Genomic DNA, 18,922 nt, shown 5'->3' with positions numbered 1-18,922 from the left:
ATATATATATATATATATATATATATATATATATATATATACATACATACAGTAGTCAACATTTTAAGTGGATCAAAACCTTTCATCAAAGTGGTCCTAAAACCTAAAACAACACCCGTTCTTGTCTTAGGACCACTTTGATGAACTTTTCTGATCCACTTCAAATGCTGACTAATACATGATAATAATATGTATATGTGTGTGTGTGTGTGTGTGTGTGTGTGTGTTTGTGTGTGTGTGTGTGTGTGTGTGTGTGTGTGTGTGTGTGTGTGTGTGAGTGATATAAATACTATCGTATATGCAAACGTAAAAGAAAACTAAAGTGGACACAAGGACAGCTGTTACGTCTTGCCCAACCTGTTAATGAAAATAAGGATATAATCAAAGGAAAATTTGGAGTTGGGATAACCTCCAAAACCAAAAAAGTTGTGTGGTAAAACATATGTGTGCAAAAAAAAACGTGTTTCTAAAAAAGTTTAAGTTCCATGGCAGATTGCCAGCAACAGCCATTTTAGGATAGTTGGGATTTGGTCTTAGTGACATAGGAATCCTCCTCACTACTTCTAATGTTTCACAGATTTAGGAGCTAGTTTTAGCGCTAAAATGCTTTGTGAAATACTCTTAGATACTCTTAGGACTCCTAAATAAGGACTGACACGCCCATTGTTTTTAAGATTTTCCCCTAAATCGGCAAATTATGAGCTACTTTTAGCCCTAAAATGTTTTGTGAATACAGGCCCAGGTTCACTTATCGTTCCGTTTAATTTGATGTCAACCGTTGTTTGGAAGTCTTAATATAGCGCCACCTGGTGTATTTCATAAATCCAGTAAATAACTTGTTTGGCCCGATAAATATAAATAGTCAAGACATAAAGTGGCCTGAAGCATCTGTCACAGACAAAAATTAAATTTCATGTCAAGATCAATAAAGCAAAGCCGAAATTCTCATGAATAAATTTGGCATCTTCCACAAACAAGTGTGAGTCCCATGCTGTAACTCAGTCTTCATATTAAGGTTGGCTAAAACAACCACAAGGTGGAGTTCTGTATTCATGCAGTGTAATGCTCTATGCTCTAACTCTCCAAGAAATTCCTTTGGTGTGTTGAAGGTATACAGATGACTTTTTCAAAACGCATTTCTGCAGCTCAATATTTTTAGTTGGCATGACAAAAATCCATTGCATTTTAGAAAGTGTTGTTTTGGCCATCCTGAATAAGACAAGGATAAATCATCCAAATATCTACCTTATGGAGTATAGACCCAACATGCAACATTCTCCCTTAAGGTTAAAGACCTTATCCTTAAAGAGAAACTTCCTGTGATAATTTGACTATGACATGTTTGGAATACATTCTGATAAGCTACAGCATTTCCTCCAGAATGCAGGCCCTCTAGCCTCACTGTGAATTCATTTCAGTTATGTAGGGAGTTAGATTACAATCGTACGTCTTTCGCAGAGTCTGCATGTCCTGTGCTGAAGTCTGCAAAGGTTAATAGTTTTATACTAAAAAGAGATTTGTTGGCTCTCAGCAGGTTTAGCAGGTTGCACAGCAGCACAACTGAATTTGCAGCTTAATAAAGTCTTATTTTATGTGGGATTTCTAAGAAGCAGCAGGATACTCTCATGAAGTAAATAATCAGTCAATCAGCAAAGGTGTGCTTTATGTAAATCGCAAGTCTGGAACTTTCATTTCTCTGCAATGACACATTTTAAATTGAAAGTGACAGTTTTTCGCAGAGACGGCAAAACCAAATAAGATACGTTTAATAATGCAGAACACCGCATGAGTTGCTGGTGAGTTGAAATTTCGGTTTCTTTTTAGATTAAGGCCAAAAATGTTTTGTTGAGCAACCATGTATTTGTTATTTATTTATTTTTTGTCACAGTACACTGTAAAAAACATTTTTTTCTATTACATTTTACAAATAATTATAAAGTAGCAAGTAACAGACGAAATGAAGCGTACAATTTCAAAGCAGAAAGACTGAAATAGTATTTTCTTGTAAAAGTATTCCAATCTTTACTAATTACAAAATTTACCTTCATTAACAACTTTGAAAAATATGTTTTTACAATATACGTATCCTTAGATATTTTGTATCTATTAATTATAAATAATGAATAATTATGTCATTATAATAGTGTTAATAATTAATGATAAACAATTAATGAAAAATATTAATATCGATTTATATTAATGCTTTTTATTCCACTTGAATAAGAGTTTTAAATGAAAAAAGTGACAATATGTGTGATTTGTTATGTTTTCAATAATATATAACCTACAACATGCAAGAATTAAAAACAATCTTCATTTTATGCTAGAATTTTCTTGTTTGTATGTTTACAAAATGCAATTTTACACACTGAAATATAAAAAAAAAAAACATTTTGAATGCACAGAAATTGAACACAGGAACTGAAATCACCTTTTATTGTAGAATTTATCTCCTAAGGTATTTTATATCTATTAATTATAAATAATGAATTATTAATACATTATAATATTATTCATTAATAATTATTAATAATTGATTATAAATATAATATGTTTTATTTAATTTTTTATTCCACTTAAATATTTTTTAAAATAAATCTACATATATAAGTATTTTGATGCGAGAATCTTAAAAAAACAAATGTAATTTTACACTACAATTTTCTGCTTTGTATTTGTAAAAAAATATAATTTTATCTATTTCAACATTTAAATATAAAAATACCAGATTTTCAATGCACAGAAAGGGAAGAGGAAATGAAATCACCCTTTCTTGTAGAATTTATATCCTTAGATGTTTATATCTATTAATTATAAATAATTGATCACTATGTCATTATAATATTGATAATAATTGATTCTAAATAATTAATCATATTAATATCTATTTATATTAAGGACATTTATTCCATTAAAATAAGAGTTTTAGATGAATAAAAGTGACAATATTTGTGTTGTATTTGTTATATTTCCAATAATATATAACCTAATAAATAAATAAATAATAATAAGCTTCCCATTAATGTATGGTTTGTTAGGATTGGACAATATTAGGCTGAGATACAACTATTTGAAAATCTGGAAAGGGCGCAAAAATTCTAAATATTGAGAAAATTGCCTTTAAAGTTCTTTGCAATGCATATTACCAATTACATAAGTTTGGATATATTTACGGTAGAAAATGTACAAAATATCTTCATGGAACATGATCTTTACTTAATATCCTAATGATTTTTGCCTTTTAAAGAAAAATCGATCATTCTGACCCATAAAATGGCTATTGCTACAAATATACAAATATACCTCTATATTTGTATAAATATACAAAATTTACAGCTAATGTAATCACCCCCTTGTCATCCAAGATTTTCATGTCTGTCTTTCTTCAGTCGTAAGGAAATTATGGTTTTTGAGGAAAACAATACAGGATTTCTCTCCATATAATGGACTTCTATGGTGCCCCCGTGTTTGAACTTCCAAAATGCAGCTTCAAAGGGCTCTAAACGATCACAGCCAAGGAAAAAAGGGTCTTATCTAGCAAAACGATTGATTATTTTCTAAAAAAAAATGTATATACTTTTTAACCTCAAATGCTCGTCTTGTCTCTGTGTAGAGATTAAAAAGTATATAAACTGTAAATGTTTTTAGAAAATAATCGATGGTTTCGCTCCTCTGAGATTCTTACTCTGCTGGAATCATTTAGAGCCCTTTGAAGCTGCATTTAAACTTCATTTTGGAAGTTCAAACTCGGGGGCACCATAGAAGTCCATTATATGGAGAGAAATCCTGAAATGTTTTCCTCAAAAAACATCATTTCTTTATCTATAATTTCCTGTAAAAGGTGAGCAGTTTATAGATCGAAAAGAAATAACTGTGGGGTTCTTCTAACACAACATGGCCTGTAGCTCATTTGCTCAGTGCCTCGGGGAGTAAAGGTGGCATTGTGACAAATTGCAACGTCCATGCCAAGTTTGCCGGAGCGTGCATTAGACGTGATGACGAGCATTCGGCCTTATTGTCACAAATGCTTTGTTATGGAGACCACACTCCAATTTCAAATTTTTAAGGCTCCGTGAAGGAATGATATCATGGGTGGAGTGTGACAGCACATCCAAATGGATTAGAATCAGATGAAATAACAGACATCAACAATTGCCACATTATCTGTCTCTGAGAGGTCCATAACACAGTGTTTTGGAATATGGCGGCATATTCCACCTCACTCATACGTCTCCTCGGATCACTGCGAGTTTGTGCTGAAGAGACACTCGATCCTAATGGAATTATCACTGTTCGGAGGAGACCGTAGTTGCTTATGAAGACGGTATGATGTGATTTAATGACGCTGGCCTGCTTTCGTCCCCTCCCCAGTAAGAGGCATATATGGCCCTCAGTTTCTCTGCTGTTTCTTTCAGGCATGAGCAGGCTGGTGTTCTGCTCTGATAGCCGCTGTGAGGGAAAATAAGGACGGCTTGTCTTTGTGTTTCCTGCTGTGTTTAACCTTTAACTGAGGTCAGACTGTACTTTGAAAAGCATCGCTTCAGAATGTGAACAATTGAAGAGGATAACAATATATAATGGGGAAATTATTAAACTCTAAATGCGCTTGGAATTAACAAAAATGACAGTGTTATATTAAAAGTAAAAGAGATCATTCCAAATGTGTGGATTTGCACACCTCTCTCAGACATGAGACCATTTAATCTAATGCTTCTGAATAGGGCGCGTTTAGTCCTTCTGAGCCATAGAGATATCATCCTTAGAAAGTTTTAATGTGTCATAAATATGCTGCTTCATGCTTATCAAATCTTTTCCTGTCTGCGTGAGAATTTATGCACAGAAGCACAGATGGGTGAGGAGGTGGATCAGAAGGAGACAGGGTGTTTGGTTCATGTAAGAGTCATTGTGTCACATTGTTTTAGCAGTATGAAATAGTGCCGTGCTTTGAAGAACGCTCGGCACAAGACAAATGCACAGTGCTTTTTGCAGTTCAAGTAATTCTGAGTAGTTGAGAATGTAGCAATAATAGTATGTAATATTAACCCAATGTTAATAGTGGGTTAAAAGGATGTCAGAATCAGTCAGCTTTGATAACAGCGTTGTGGACATCACAGCAGGAGTTATATTTTTTCCTCAAAATTTCTGCTTATTCTTTCCTTTATCCTCATTTTGAATCTCACTGCACATACAAAGTTTGACATCAATTTTCCAGTTCCTTGAACTACAGCAGAACCTTTAAACTTTCTCAATTCACCCACTGTGAGAGATGGTATCAGACCTCATGAGCAACATGCTGGTGAGAAATAGATGGCAGTCACCCCAAAGGCATTTCTCCCCCCTGCCAATTCAGACTTTTGTAGCATGAACATCTAAAAGTAGAACCCAAAAGAAACAATCAAAACAATCATGAAACTGCGAACTGATGATGGCTATTGTATTATGATCATGTTTTTAAATAAGCAGCTTTTTTTATGAAAGATGTAGTTGTTAGAAAGACTATATGTACCTCCACTCATAGGGAAAACGTCTTTTTTATTGACCATTTCAAGTTTTTTTTTAAATATTTTTTTTTATTGAACATTGATATGGAAACACATTATGTGCGAGGAAAACCATAAGTTAGTTTTTAATAAAATATGTAATTAAAAAAGATTTGAGTGGTAAAATGTCCTCATAGAGAACTGTAGATATAGTGAAAAGAGCGATAAGGCAAAATTTGTCACCATGTGCAAATCATTTTCATACAACAATATATTAAACATTTTTTCTGAATATTAATCATGATTAATTGCAATTAATCCCACTTAATGTTAAAGTTTTCAATGTCTAATTTTAAATTGCAGTAATGTGCCATTCAATCTTTAAATTAATGTGAAAACAACATATACATTTTTAATATTTGTTATTTTTTTTATGACTGGATGTGAGTATCACTGATACCAATATTACTAATGTCTCTAGAAAATCATAATTTTTTTTCCCTAAAATTTAACCATTGACTAAAGCTATTTACCATTACAGTACAATTAAGAGCTATCAATTTTAACATTTAGACTTATAATAAAAAAAATAACAACACTTAAACCAATCTTCACATAAACCCATTATTTACCTATGCTCTTCAGCAATTAGGAAATATACAGAAATGTATTACGTTATACAAACACTAAATACTAAATTAAATATAGGCAGATCCTTAAAGGAGAAGTTCTGTTCCAGAACAATAATTTACCCCCTTGTCAAAGATGTTAATGTCTTTCTTCAGTCAATAATAAATTATGTTTCTTGAGGAAAACATTTTAGGATTTCTCTCCATATAGTGGACTTCAATGGTGCCCGCGAGTTTGAACTTCCAAAATGCAGTTTCAATGCAGCTTCAAAAGGCTCTAAACAATCCCAGCCGAGGAAGAAGGGTATTATCTAGCGAAACGATCAGTAATTTTCTGAAAAAATTTACATTTTATGTACTTTTTAACCTCAAATGCTCATCTTGTCTAGCTCTGCATGAATGCTGTGTATTCCAGGTCAAGACAGTTAGGGTATGTCAAAAACTACCCCTCTCATTTTGTTCTCCAACTTCAAAATTGCCTCACATCGCTGTTTTACCTTTTTTGTAGAGTGTGTTTGATCTTCTTTGCACATTTACTTCGTAAACACTGGGTCGGTACTTCTGCAGCGATGTATGATTTTAAAGTCAGAGAAGAATATAAGATAAATTGTCAGTTTGTTTAGAAAACGACCAATCGTTTCGCTAGATAAAAGCCTTACCACGGGGTTAGGGTTCACGGGTACCATAGATGTCCACTATATGGAGAGAAATCCTGAATTTTTTTTTTTCCAAAAAACATAACTTCTCTTGCAAAGACATGAACATCTTGGATGACAAGGGGGCGATTAAATTATCTGTAAAAAAAAAAGATCCTTTAAAGCTACAAAAGTTAATGATTTCTTTGATTAATAGACATCACAGCAGCTGGGTTATTAGGTTATTTGGCTGCTATTACTTTAAGAACCGCCGCTGCTGAATGTGGCGCGGATCTGACACGCATGCTTGTAGTTTCATTCAAGCTTTAATATGAAATGATACATGAAATGGTACAATGATATGCCGCATTCATGCGTTACGAGCTACGAGCACAATATAACGGCTGATAAGACAGGTAAATAAATTTTTACTGACATACGGCCTGGCAACCTCTAATCTGACCGCAGTTCACTGTTGTTCTATTGAAGCTCCCACGTCACCTGTATCTTTCCCACGCTTGTCTGACTGAAAAGTCTTCAATTTGATGTGGTCGAAAGACTTTCTGAGACTAAATAAACGCACTTCTTGTCAAGAAAAAAACTGACAGACGCAGCAGTTGTGAGTGGGGTGGACAACCCTATCAACCCTTTTATTAACATTTTATTATATGTAGTATTTTAAAACAGCTTCTTTATCAGTCTACTTTTAGTCAACAAATTGTTTCAGCTTGTGTTAGTACAAGCATACTTCACATAAGAATCTCCATTGTAATTGGAGCAGTCAGTATCTACTTTCTCTGTAACAAATCCATTCTCCTCACTTAAGAAAACAATTAATTGCAGCACTGACATTCTGCGTTTTCCTGCTCTGCAAGCCCAGGGATTTGGGTGGCCTTTATGTCCACATCCTTTTCCAGAAGAGTATTTAGCTCCAGCAACAATCGTTGTGCTTATTGGAAAATTACTTAATTACTTCCAAAACTATTGATTTAATCATCTAAAATTAAAACCAGCATAAACAAACTCATAAACAATTTTATAATACTTTTTTATAAAACGTATTATACGTGCCATTTAAATCACATTTAGCTAATTAAACTAATAGTTTAACTTCCTCAAATTTATTAACCTTTTGTTATTGCACAGAATGAGCTCACGGATCAGGAAATCGCAATGTGACTTTTCAAGAAAATGCTGTGCTGGTGTTTTGTGTTGTAGAAGACAACATACCAACAACATGCCTATTAGATCCTGTACCCACTAAATTACTAAAAGAGTTGTTACCTGTAGCAGAAGTACCGCTTCTTAATATTGTTAACTCATCGTTATCTTTAGGTCATGTCCCAAAACCATTCAAACTAGCGGTTATTAAACCTCTTATTAAGAAACCACAGCTAGACCCTAGTGAATTGGCAAATTACAGACCCATTTCTAATCTTCCATTTATGTCTAAAATTTTAGAAAAAGTTGTGTCTGCTCAATTGTGCTCCTTCTTGCAAAATAATAATCTATTTGAAGAATTTACCATACGTATTACCATAGCACAGAAACTGCACTTGTAAAAATCACAAATGACTTGCTACTTGCGTCAGATCAAGGCTGCGTCTCATTGCTAGTTTTACTTGATCTTAGTGCTGCATTCGACACTATAGATCATGACATACTTATAGATCGATTACAAAACTATACAGGTATTCAAGGGCAGGCTTTAAGATGGTTCAGATCATACCTGACTGATCGCTACCACTTTGTTTATTTAAATGGGGAGTCATCACAGCTATCACCAGTAAAGTATGGAGTGCCACAAGGATCTGTCCTAGGTCCTCTGCTATTTTCAATTTACATGTTACCCCTTGGTAATATTATTAGGAAATATGGGATTAGTTTCCATTGTTATGCTGATGATACTCAACTATATATCTCAACAAGACCAGATGAAACCTCTAACTTAGCAAAGTTAACAGAGTGTGTTAAAAACGTGAAAGACTGGATGACCAACAATTTTCTACTATTAAATTCAGATAAGACCGAGATATTACTTATTGGACCAAAAAACAGTACACAGAATCACTTAAACTGCAACTTGCAACTAGACGGATGTACTGTTATTTCCTCTACAGTCAAAAATCTGGGTGTTATATTAGACAGCAACCTGTCTTTTGAAAATCATATTTCTCATGTTACAAAAACAGCATTCTTCCATCTTAGAAACATTGCTAAGCTACGGAACATGTTACCTGTTTCTGATGCAGAAAAGTTAGTTCATGCATTCATGACGTCTAGACTGGACTATTGTAATGCACTACTAGGTGGTTGTCCGGCTTCTTCAATAAACAAGCTACAGGTAGTCCAAAATGCAGCTGCTAGAGTCCTTACCAGATCAAGAAAATATGATCATATTACCCCAATTTTACGGTCTCTACACTGGCTACCTATTATGTTCCGTATCACTCACAAAATATTACTTCTTACCTATAAGGCTCTTAATGGTTTAGCTCCTGCATACCTAACTAGTCTCCTACCGCGCTACAATCCCTCACGCTCCCTAAGGTCGCAAAACTCTGGACTTTTAGTAGTACCTAGGATAGCAAAGTCCACTAAAGGAGGGAGAGCCTTTTCACATTTGGCTCCCAATCTCTGGAATAGCCTTCCTGATAACATTCGGGGTTCAGACACAATCTGTGTGTTTAAATCTAGATTAAAGACTCATCTCTTTAGCCAAGCATTCACATAATGTATCTCATAAAGTCTTACTTCATTTACATCTGATCACATACAGATCAACATTCTTCAGCCTGGGCTAAACACATAATTTTTTTGCTTGGTTGGAACAGCAGCTACGCTAATTATTTCTCTATTTGTTTCTCTGTTTCTGCCGTGGGATTCCCATCCCGTGGTAACTAGGAATTATACAAGATTCAGTCTGGATTCAGAATACCTAATAAGAGATGATGCCAACCCCTCAGAGGACCGCCGATGATGGGGTCGCCAGATGAACTCCAGAGACGGATCATCAATGAAAACATCGCCAACCTAGACGGCCATCGGCGCTACTCCATAGGAACCTGATGAGTTCTCTACAATCTGACATTGGTACAAACTGCTGGTTTCGTCTGACCAGAGGAGAACTGGTCCCCTGACTGAGCCTGGTTTCTCCCAAGGTTTTTTCTCCATTTCTGTCACCTGTGGAGTTTTGGTTCCTTGCCGCTGTCGCCTCTGGCTTGCTTAGTTGGGGACACTTTCCAGCGATATCATATACTATTGTGATTTCCGGATTTCTAATTGATTGTTTACAATAATGCGTTACTTACACACTATTGTGCTGTTTAAATACTGTGCAGTGCTTTGACACAATCCGTATTGTTAAAAGCGCTATATAAATAAAGGTGACTTGACTTGACTTGACTAGAAGAAAGCAAAAATTAAAAGCGCCTATTTCCCAGGGGGAGCTTTAGCTTAAAATCTGCTATTTTTGTCATGTTTATTTATGTGTTTTAAACCTTTAGATGCATTTTTTTAATATATTTGAGGAGTTCCAGAGATTATATAATGATTGAAGAATGTTTGCTCGCTCTTGTAACTCAATATACTCAATAAACAACATGTAGCATATGCAAATGGACTAATTATTACAACCCTCTCCAATTTATATTGTTATTGTATTAACTGCCTACACGTATACTGTCTTATTTTTCAACTCTAGAGTAAGCCATTTCTGTGAATGTGCGAGATTTCCAGTTCATTAGCCCCTGTTGGGAAATAACAAGAAGACTCTTAAAAATAAAGGTGCTTCACGATGCCATACTGTAGAATAACTTTTTTTTGTTTAAATGGTTCCATAAAGAACCTTTAACATTTAAAGTACCTTTCTGTTTCGCAAAAGGGTTCTTTGTGGCGAAAGAAGGTTCTTTAGATTATAAAAAGGTAAGAAAGAGGTGGTTCTTTAAAGAACGTTTGACTGAATGGTTCTTTGTGAAACCAAAAATGGTTCTTCTATGGCATGACTGTGAAGAACCTTTTAAAGCACCTTTATTTTTAAGTGTGTAGTGCAGTAAACGGTAAAACTGTTTGCACTACAAATCAGTGTGTTCATGATTAAGATAATACATTGTATGGTAAGACACACTAGTTTGCAATATCAAGCTAAACAGTACATGTACAGCTAAAATTAGCCAGAAGCGAATTACAGGGGAAGCCAGACCCGTTAAATTTACAAATGCCCGCGCCCGCTCTTGCGGATCAATAAGGTGGACAAAACGGCTCAACTTTTAAAAATGCATTAGAGAACTAGTTTTGTGCAAACGGTGATTTAATTTAACTAAGCCATGTTTAAAACTGCCCTTTTAATTTTTTATTGACTGTCAGTCGGCGGGTTAATCGGCTAATAAAGAAACTAAGAAACTCTTCAGCAAAACAATAAATGCAGAGTAGGCTATTAAACATTTGGGATAGTGTAGCAGTGTCCTTGTTGGTTACGTTTTAAAGGATATTTCCTCCTTTTACCTATAAGTACAAACTGTATTTGTTTCAACTAACTAAATTTCAAAAACCACAAAAATAGTTTACAATGAGCTAAATAGAAACAAAGATGTTGGGAAGTAACCATAGCAACATAGCTTTCTGTTTCGTTTTAAAACTTCCACAGACTAAATACAACCCTGTTGAAAAAACCAGCATATGCTGGTTAGGTAGGTTTTGATGCTGGTTTAAGCTGGTCCTTTGCTGGTTTATACTGGTCCTTGACCAGCACATGACCAGCTAAGGACCAGCATAAACCATCTAAGGACCAACTTATACCAGCATCAAAACCTAACCAGCATCCCAGCATCCTAACCAGCATATGCTGTTTTTTTCTTCACCAAAGAAGTTCGCAAGTCATTATCACTTTATTGTTTGTGTGTGTGTGTGTGTGTGTGTGTGTGTGTGTGTGTGTGTGTGTGTTTTAATCATAAAAATATAAAAACTTAAGCGCTTTTTTTATCAAACCGTGGGCGCCAAAATGCAAACGACGGTTTACCAGGTGGAACCTCAACAGAAAATGATTTTCACACTGTCTATAATATAATGCTAATATATTCTGCCAACCTAGACAACCTATTTTGGGAATGCTTCTACGAGGCTGTCTATGAAGCTCACTATGTTTTGAAACACAACCTCAGTGTGTCTTGGAGCGAGATTGAGCCTGGTGTCAGTGATTCAAGGAGGAGCCCACACGCTCCACATGCTCGGCGAGATATGAGCGGCAGTTAGATGCACTTGGATTACCGGCTGCTGAACTGAAACAACGTCTCCGCTCATAAAAATATGCAAAACAGTGACGTTTCTGATTACATGTCTTTTTAACGAGTGGATATTCTCCCCAGTCGGAGATAAAACACAAGATGCAATAAAAGCATCACTTATTACAGTCCCAGACGATGGAATTCAGTTTGAGAAGCCCAGTGTGAGAAAGTGAAGTACGCGCAGGATTTACATTCTCACCCACAAAACGGTAAGATGCGAATTTTATTATGATGGAATAAACACTGTGGCGCTCTAATGTTGTGTTAACCTGCATGTTTTTGCATATGTGTCTGGAATAAATCTCGGAGTTTCTTTTTATCTCGCAAGATGTGTGACTTATGCGTAGCCTATGTGTTGTGATTTCTTCTAGGTTTGTTAATATATATAGAATAATTTGATTAATAAAAATGCTTCTTAATTTGCACAGTATAAGTGTTAACCTGGCTACATGCAACCATTACTTTGCCAATATAAATTAGAGCAGAAAAAACAGATTCACAATTTCCTACTCTCAGTACATAAAGGCATGTATTGACTTAAAGCCATTTAAACTCTTTTATTGGTCAAGCAATTATATAATAAGACAACACGACAGCATCTGTGTTTTATAAATCTACTTTAAATGTGACCCTGGACCACAAAACCAGTCATAAGGTTAAATTTTACAAAACTGAGATGTATATATAATATGAAAGCTAAGTAAATAAGCTTTCTATTGGTGTATGGTTTGTTAGGATAGGACAATATTTGGCCGAGATACATCTATTTGAAAATCTGGAATCTGAGGGTGCAAAAAAATCTAAATCCTGAGAAAATCACCTTTAAAGTTGTCCAAATTAGGTTCTTAACAATGCATATTACTAATCAAAAATTACATTTTGATACATTTACAGTAGGAATTTTACAAAAAATCTTCATGGAACATGATCTTTACTTAATTTCCTAATGATTTTTGGCATAAAAGAAAAATCAATAATTTTGACCCATGCAATGTATTTTTGGCTATTGCTACAAACATACCCCAGCGACTTAAGACTGGTTTTGTGGTCCAGGGTCACAAATATGAGGCGTCCAGTCAGATAGTGACAGATATTATCCTGGGTGCCTCATAAACTGACAGTGTTTTCCAGTTCCACGCTGGTCTACTGATCTATTAATGTCCCTTTGATTATGATTATGATAACCACACCGTTTCATAATTTGTGTGGAACATTGCCTCATTATATAAACCCTATACAGGAAGCAGTGTTTCTAGGTTTCTATCTCCTTTATGGCAGGAGGATTAAATTGGAGTAGCCACTGTACATGATAGGATTAAGAGCTGCAACTGGGAAATCTAAAAATGATGAAACAAAGCAATACAGGTGTTTGGCTTGTAAAATAAAATAAAAATACAACACAAAGCAGCGTATGTACCTTTAAAAGATTGATTTTTCTTCGCAGAGATAAGGGTTTGACTTTCCTGTAATCAAATACAAAATGCATGATTTGACTTGAACTGAGAGCAGGGATGTACAGCCAGAAATAGACAGTGGTTTTAGATACCGACTGCTTTTGAAGAAAGCTTGTGTGCTTTCACATACGGGTTTCCTTTTTGATCAGCCTGACAAGTTCATCTCAGACACGAAAAGAAGGAAAGCAAATATGAAAGTAATCACCATAGAGACTAAAAACAGCCGTGTTAATGTGGGATAGGTTTGGTCCATGCATGGGGTCATGGACATTCACTTGTTGAGCTCTGCTCCCAATCGAGCTAATGGTTCATGCATTATTCATTAGTGTGTTTCAGATTGTCCCAGGCCATGGCTACATGTCTGCACTGCTTAAAATATAATATGGAGGTAATCTACTAGAAAACTCACACTTGCCATAAACAGGCTTTTGTAGAGAAGAAAAGTAATCTACTTGACTGTGACATCCACTCTTATATAATTGGATGATTCATCTATAATTTATGATTACTGACCATAAGCATTAGCAGATATTTGAATTCGTAAAGACAGATTATGGATTTTATAGTTCCATGCACAAGAGAAGTAATTGGATATAATTTACTTCCTTTTGAACATGAAGTACCTTTTTATAATAACATCAGCTTTTAATAAGCACAAAGCCTGGAAATTAAGCCCATTAACTGTAATTAAGTTTTGTTCTTTTCAGTCGCATTCAGTTATGTGCATTATTCTTACACACAGCGTGCATTTTAATGCGCTCTACCTGTAGGATGTAGATTAATATTCTTCCTAAGGAGGCAGTTGATGATTCAGCAGAAGCGTAAACAGGTACCTGAAAATAATTACAGTTTTTAGTTGATGTTATTCTGTCAGGTGGATTTTGATTTAATTTAGGCAAGTTTGCAATATTCCTGGTCTTAGGTTTTCATCCATGCTTGTTATGGACAGGCTACACATGAGGTGTGAGGAATCAATAGGTGGAGCTAAAGTACAATCATGTGCTATATAGCGATCTAGAGTTTCTACAACAGAGAAGACTGAGAAGTATGTTTTGGACCATTTTTGAAGGGTATTTTAAATACTAAACATTTTAAAGAATTATAAATATTTATGCACTAAAATGTAGGAATAGTAATATTATTTATTTATTTAGTGATTTTTAAAGAAACGAATACTTTTATTCAACAAGAAAGCATTAAACTGATTAAAAGTGATAGTTAAGATATTTATAATTTTACCAAAGTTTTTTTATTTTAAATAAATACTGTTTTAGGGAGGATATATTCACTATTAACTAAGAGTTTTCCTACAATAAACCCCTAATTTGGGGCTTATCAATAGCTATTAAGGTAGTTGTTAAGTTTAGGTATGGGTTTGGCTAGGATCAAGGGATCTAAAATTCAATTCTGGGCCACAAAACCAGTCATAAAGGTACATTTTTTGAAATTTAAATGTATAAACCATTTAAAAGCTGAATAAATTGGCTTTCCATTGATGTATAGTTTGTTAGGATAGAACAATATTTGGTCGAGATACAACTATTTGGAAATCTGGAATCTAAGGGTGCATAAAAAATATTTTCTCAAAATATTAAGAAAATCGCCTTTAAAGTTGTTCAAATGAAGTTCTGAGCAATTCATATTACTAATCAAAAATTTAATTTTGATATATTTACAGTAGGGAATTTACTAAATATCTTCATGGAACATGATCTTTACTTAATATCCTAATGATTTTTGGCATAAAAGAAAAATCGATCATTTTGACCCATACAATGTATTTTCGGCTACTGTTACAAATACTGTATAACCGTACTATTTATAACTGGTTTTTTAAATGGTCCAGGGTCATAAATATGGTCATGCAGAATAAGGAATTAATATGTGCTTTATAAGTATTAATTAACAGCCAATATGCAAGTAATATGCATGCTAATAAGTTATAAGTAATGAGAATTGGTGTTTAAAATAGTGTTACCAAATTTTCTATTCATTAGCAAATCCTGAATAAAAATATCCTATTTTTTTTCCCACCAAAAATATTCAGTGGCACTTTTTTTTGTAAAAATTGATTATAAGAAATGTTTCTTCAGTACCAAATCAGCTGGTGAAAATTAAGCTTTGCCACCACATAAATAAATTACATTTTTAAATATATTGAAATAAAATCAAGTTATTTTAATAATATTTCACAATGCAGTGTCTTTTGAGTTGCTTGTTCTCACAGTATACAGCTTATAAATATTCATGATTAATGTCACATGTTCTTTGTAATGACTGAGTTCATTTAATGAGTTCATTTCTTCACTCAGATATAAATTATCATGCTTGTTTTAACTGAACTGATTTTAGTATTTGTAATGAAGCACATCCCATGAACAGTACGCACTCGTTTTACTAAGCACTTGGGCGTGAATGAGAAACATTCTTGTCTTTTGCACATGAGAATTTCTGTATTTCAGAACCAGGTCCTCAAAGATTATTCACAGGAAGAGAAATCTAAATTATATGCATTGGATGGCTTCTAATTTAAGCCTTACAAGATCTTCCTTTATGTCTCAGCTATGTGTGTCATTTCCACATTGGTTAATTCAATTTTTGTTTGACGCCGTTTATTTACCCTGTTTGTTTGCTCGCATCTTCACCAATGTTATGTGCTAAATTTTGTTAATGCAATCTTACTTCAATTTCTTTCTGGTGGTCTGTACTGCCTGTTCTCATTTACAGCCTATTTGGTTTTTTCTATTTCCTTGAGTGGCTCCCTGCTCACCAGCAGGCAGGCAGGCCGACAGACAAGCAGAGGTTGACAGCAGGCAATGCATGGTTGGTTTGGAGCGCGCTCTTTCGCTCTCTCTCTTTCTCTTTCTCTCTCTCTCTCTCTCTGTGTAATGGGAGTGTTTGGCATCACATGGGCCTGTCTGCTCAATTCACTGCCTTTGCGTCAATGGCGTTTCGTGATTGCATTGCTTAATATACTGAACAATTTTAATTGCTTCCCCAAAAGGTGAGGCTGTTTGTCACAGGTTTTTTAGAAGCGAGGTTTGGACGTCATACAATATCTTGTATTTAATTATACACATATGATTTTATACAAATGTAATTTAGATTAGCATTTGGTTATGGCATTAATGCAACATGGCTCTTAAAAGGGTAATTTACTCAATCTCATATTACAGTTGAGGTCAAAAATTTACATACACCTTGCAGAATCTGCAAAATGTTAATTATTTTAGCAAAATAAGAGGGATCATACAAAACGCATGTTATTTTTTATTTAGTTCTGACCTGAGTAAGATATTTCACATAAAAGACATTTACATATATTGAATTGATAGAAATTACCCTGTTCAAAAGTTTACATACACTTGATTCTTAATACTGTGTTGTTACCTGAATGATCCACAGCTGTTCAGTAAAAGTTGTTTGGTTCCTTGTTTGTCCTGACTGCTTTTCTTCAGAAAAATTCTTAAAGGAGTAGTTCACTTTCAGAACAAAAATTTACAGATAATGTACTCACCAACTTGTCATCCAAGATGTTCATGTCTTTCTTTCTTCAGTCGTAAAGAAATTATGTTTTTTGAGGAAAACATTTCAGGATTTCTCTCCATATAATGGACTTCTATGGTGCCCCCAAGTTTGAACTTTCAAAATGCAGCTTAAATGTAGCTTCAAAGGGCTCTAAATGATCCCAGCGGAGAAAGAATCGTATCTAGCGAAACCATCGGTTATTTTCTAAAAACATTTACAATTTATATACTTTTTCATCTATATACAGTACAGACAGAGCTAGACAAAATGAGCATTTGAGGTTAAAAAGTATTTTTCTTAGAAAACAACCGATCCGTTTGCTAGATAAGACCCTTCTCTTTCCTCGGCTGTGATTGTTTAGTTGAAGCTGCATTTTGGAAGTTCAAACTTGGGGGCACCAAGTTCATTATATGGAGAGAAATCCTGAAATGTTTTCCTCATAAAACATAATTTTCTTACGACTGAAGAAAGAAAGACATGAACATCTTGGATGACAAGGGGGTGAGTACATTATCTGTAATTTTTTGTTCTGAAAGTGAACTACTCCTTTAAGGTCCCACAAATGATTTAGTTTTTTAGCATTTTTGTGTATTTGAACCCTTTTCAACAATGACTGTATGATTTTGAGATCTATCTTTTCACACTGAGGACAACTGAGGGACTTATATGCAACTGTAACACAAGGTTCAAACACTCACTGATGCTTCAGAAGGAAACACAATGTATTAAGAGGCAGGGGTGTAAAACTTTTGAACAGAATGAGGATGTGTACATTTTCTTATTTTGCCTAAATAGCATATTTTTTTTCCATTTATTGCTGGCCTTCAGAAACAGAGATACTCACATGTTTCCCAGTAGACAAAATAAGTTAAATGTACCTTGATCTTAAAATCCCAAAAGTTTTCACCCCCCGGCTCTTAATGCATCTTGTTTCCTTTTGAAGCATCAGTGAGCGTTTGAACCTTCTCTAATAGTTGCATTTGAGTCCCTCAGTTGTCCTCAGTGTGAAAAGATGGGTCTCAAAATCATGTTGGAAAGGGTTCAAATATGCAAAAATGCTGAAAACTGACCTCAACCAGATTTCAGACATGTATTACTTTCTTTATTCTGTAGAACAAACAACAAAGATGCTAAAAAAGTTTTTTTTTTTTTTTTTTGTCTATACAATGTTTTAAACCCCAATGACTTTGTATGTTCAAAAACGTTTTAAAACATTCTACAAAATATCTTCTTCTGCTCTGCATATCTATAGTCAGGTTTGGAGTGACATAAGTGTAAGTAAATGAACAGAATTTTCATTTTTGGATAAACCATCACTTATGTGTGTATTGTCATCTATTGGAACAAGAGAAAAAATGCTATGGTGCTCGACTGCAGTAAAATGCATTAGTAATGTTTTCTCAAATTGACAGGTTTAGATGAGATAAAATATGGGACAAGCATATTGAACCGATTGCATTCTCAACAGAGACACTGTCAGGCTGCCATATGTGTTGTGTAATGGACTCTATAAAGGTTTTATGTAAGGTTGAATTGGTTAGCAATGACTGTCAGTCATGGCAAGGCGGAGAAATTAGCTTGTTTGAGAAAATGGACAACCACAGATCATATGGATGTTGATTTTTAAATGAAAATGGTAGGATATTTTGTAACCAACATACTGTACAGAAAATATCTTTCAGTTCGAAACTGAAGCTGAAATCGTAACACTGATTAAACGTTTTGTAGGTGAAAATCCAAAGGAATTCCTTGATACATAAATTTTTTTTGTGGAAAACTGTGAACTGTCCCAAGACATTTCTCATTGCTCCGTCTCTCAAACATATTTACAACTTGTTTTAAACAGATCTTTATTTTTTGACATGTTAGCACCTTCACAGATGTATATAAAACAGCTGGTTTCACTAAATCTAC

The sequence above is a fragment of the Garra rufa genome, chromosome 17 (assembly GCF_049309525.1).
Source record: "Garra rufa chromosome 17, GarRuf1.0, whole genome shotgun sequence".
NCBI lineage: Eukaryota > Metazoa > Chordata > Actinopteri > Cypriniformes > Cyprinidae > Garra > Garra rufa.
Note: the sequence above shows the minus strand (reverse complement) of the source record.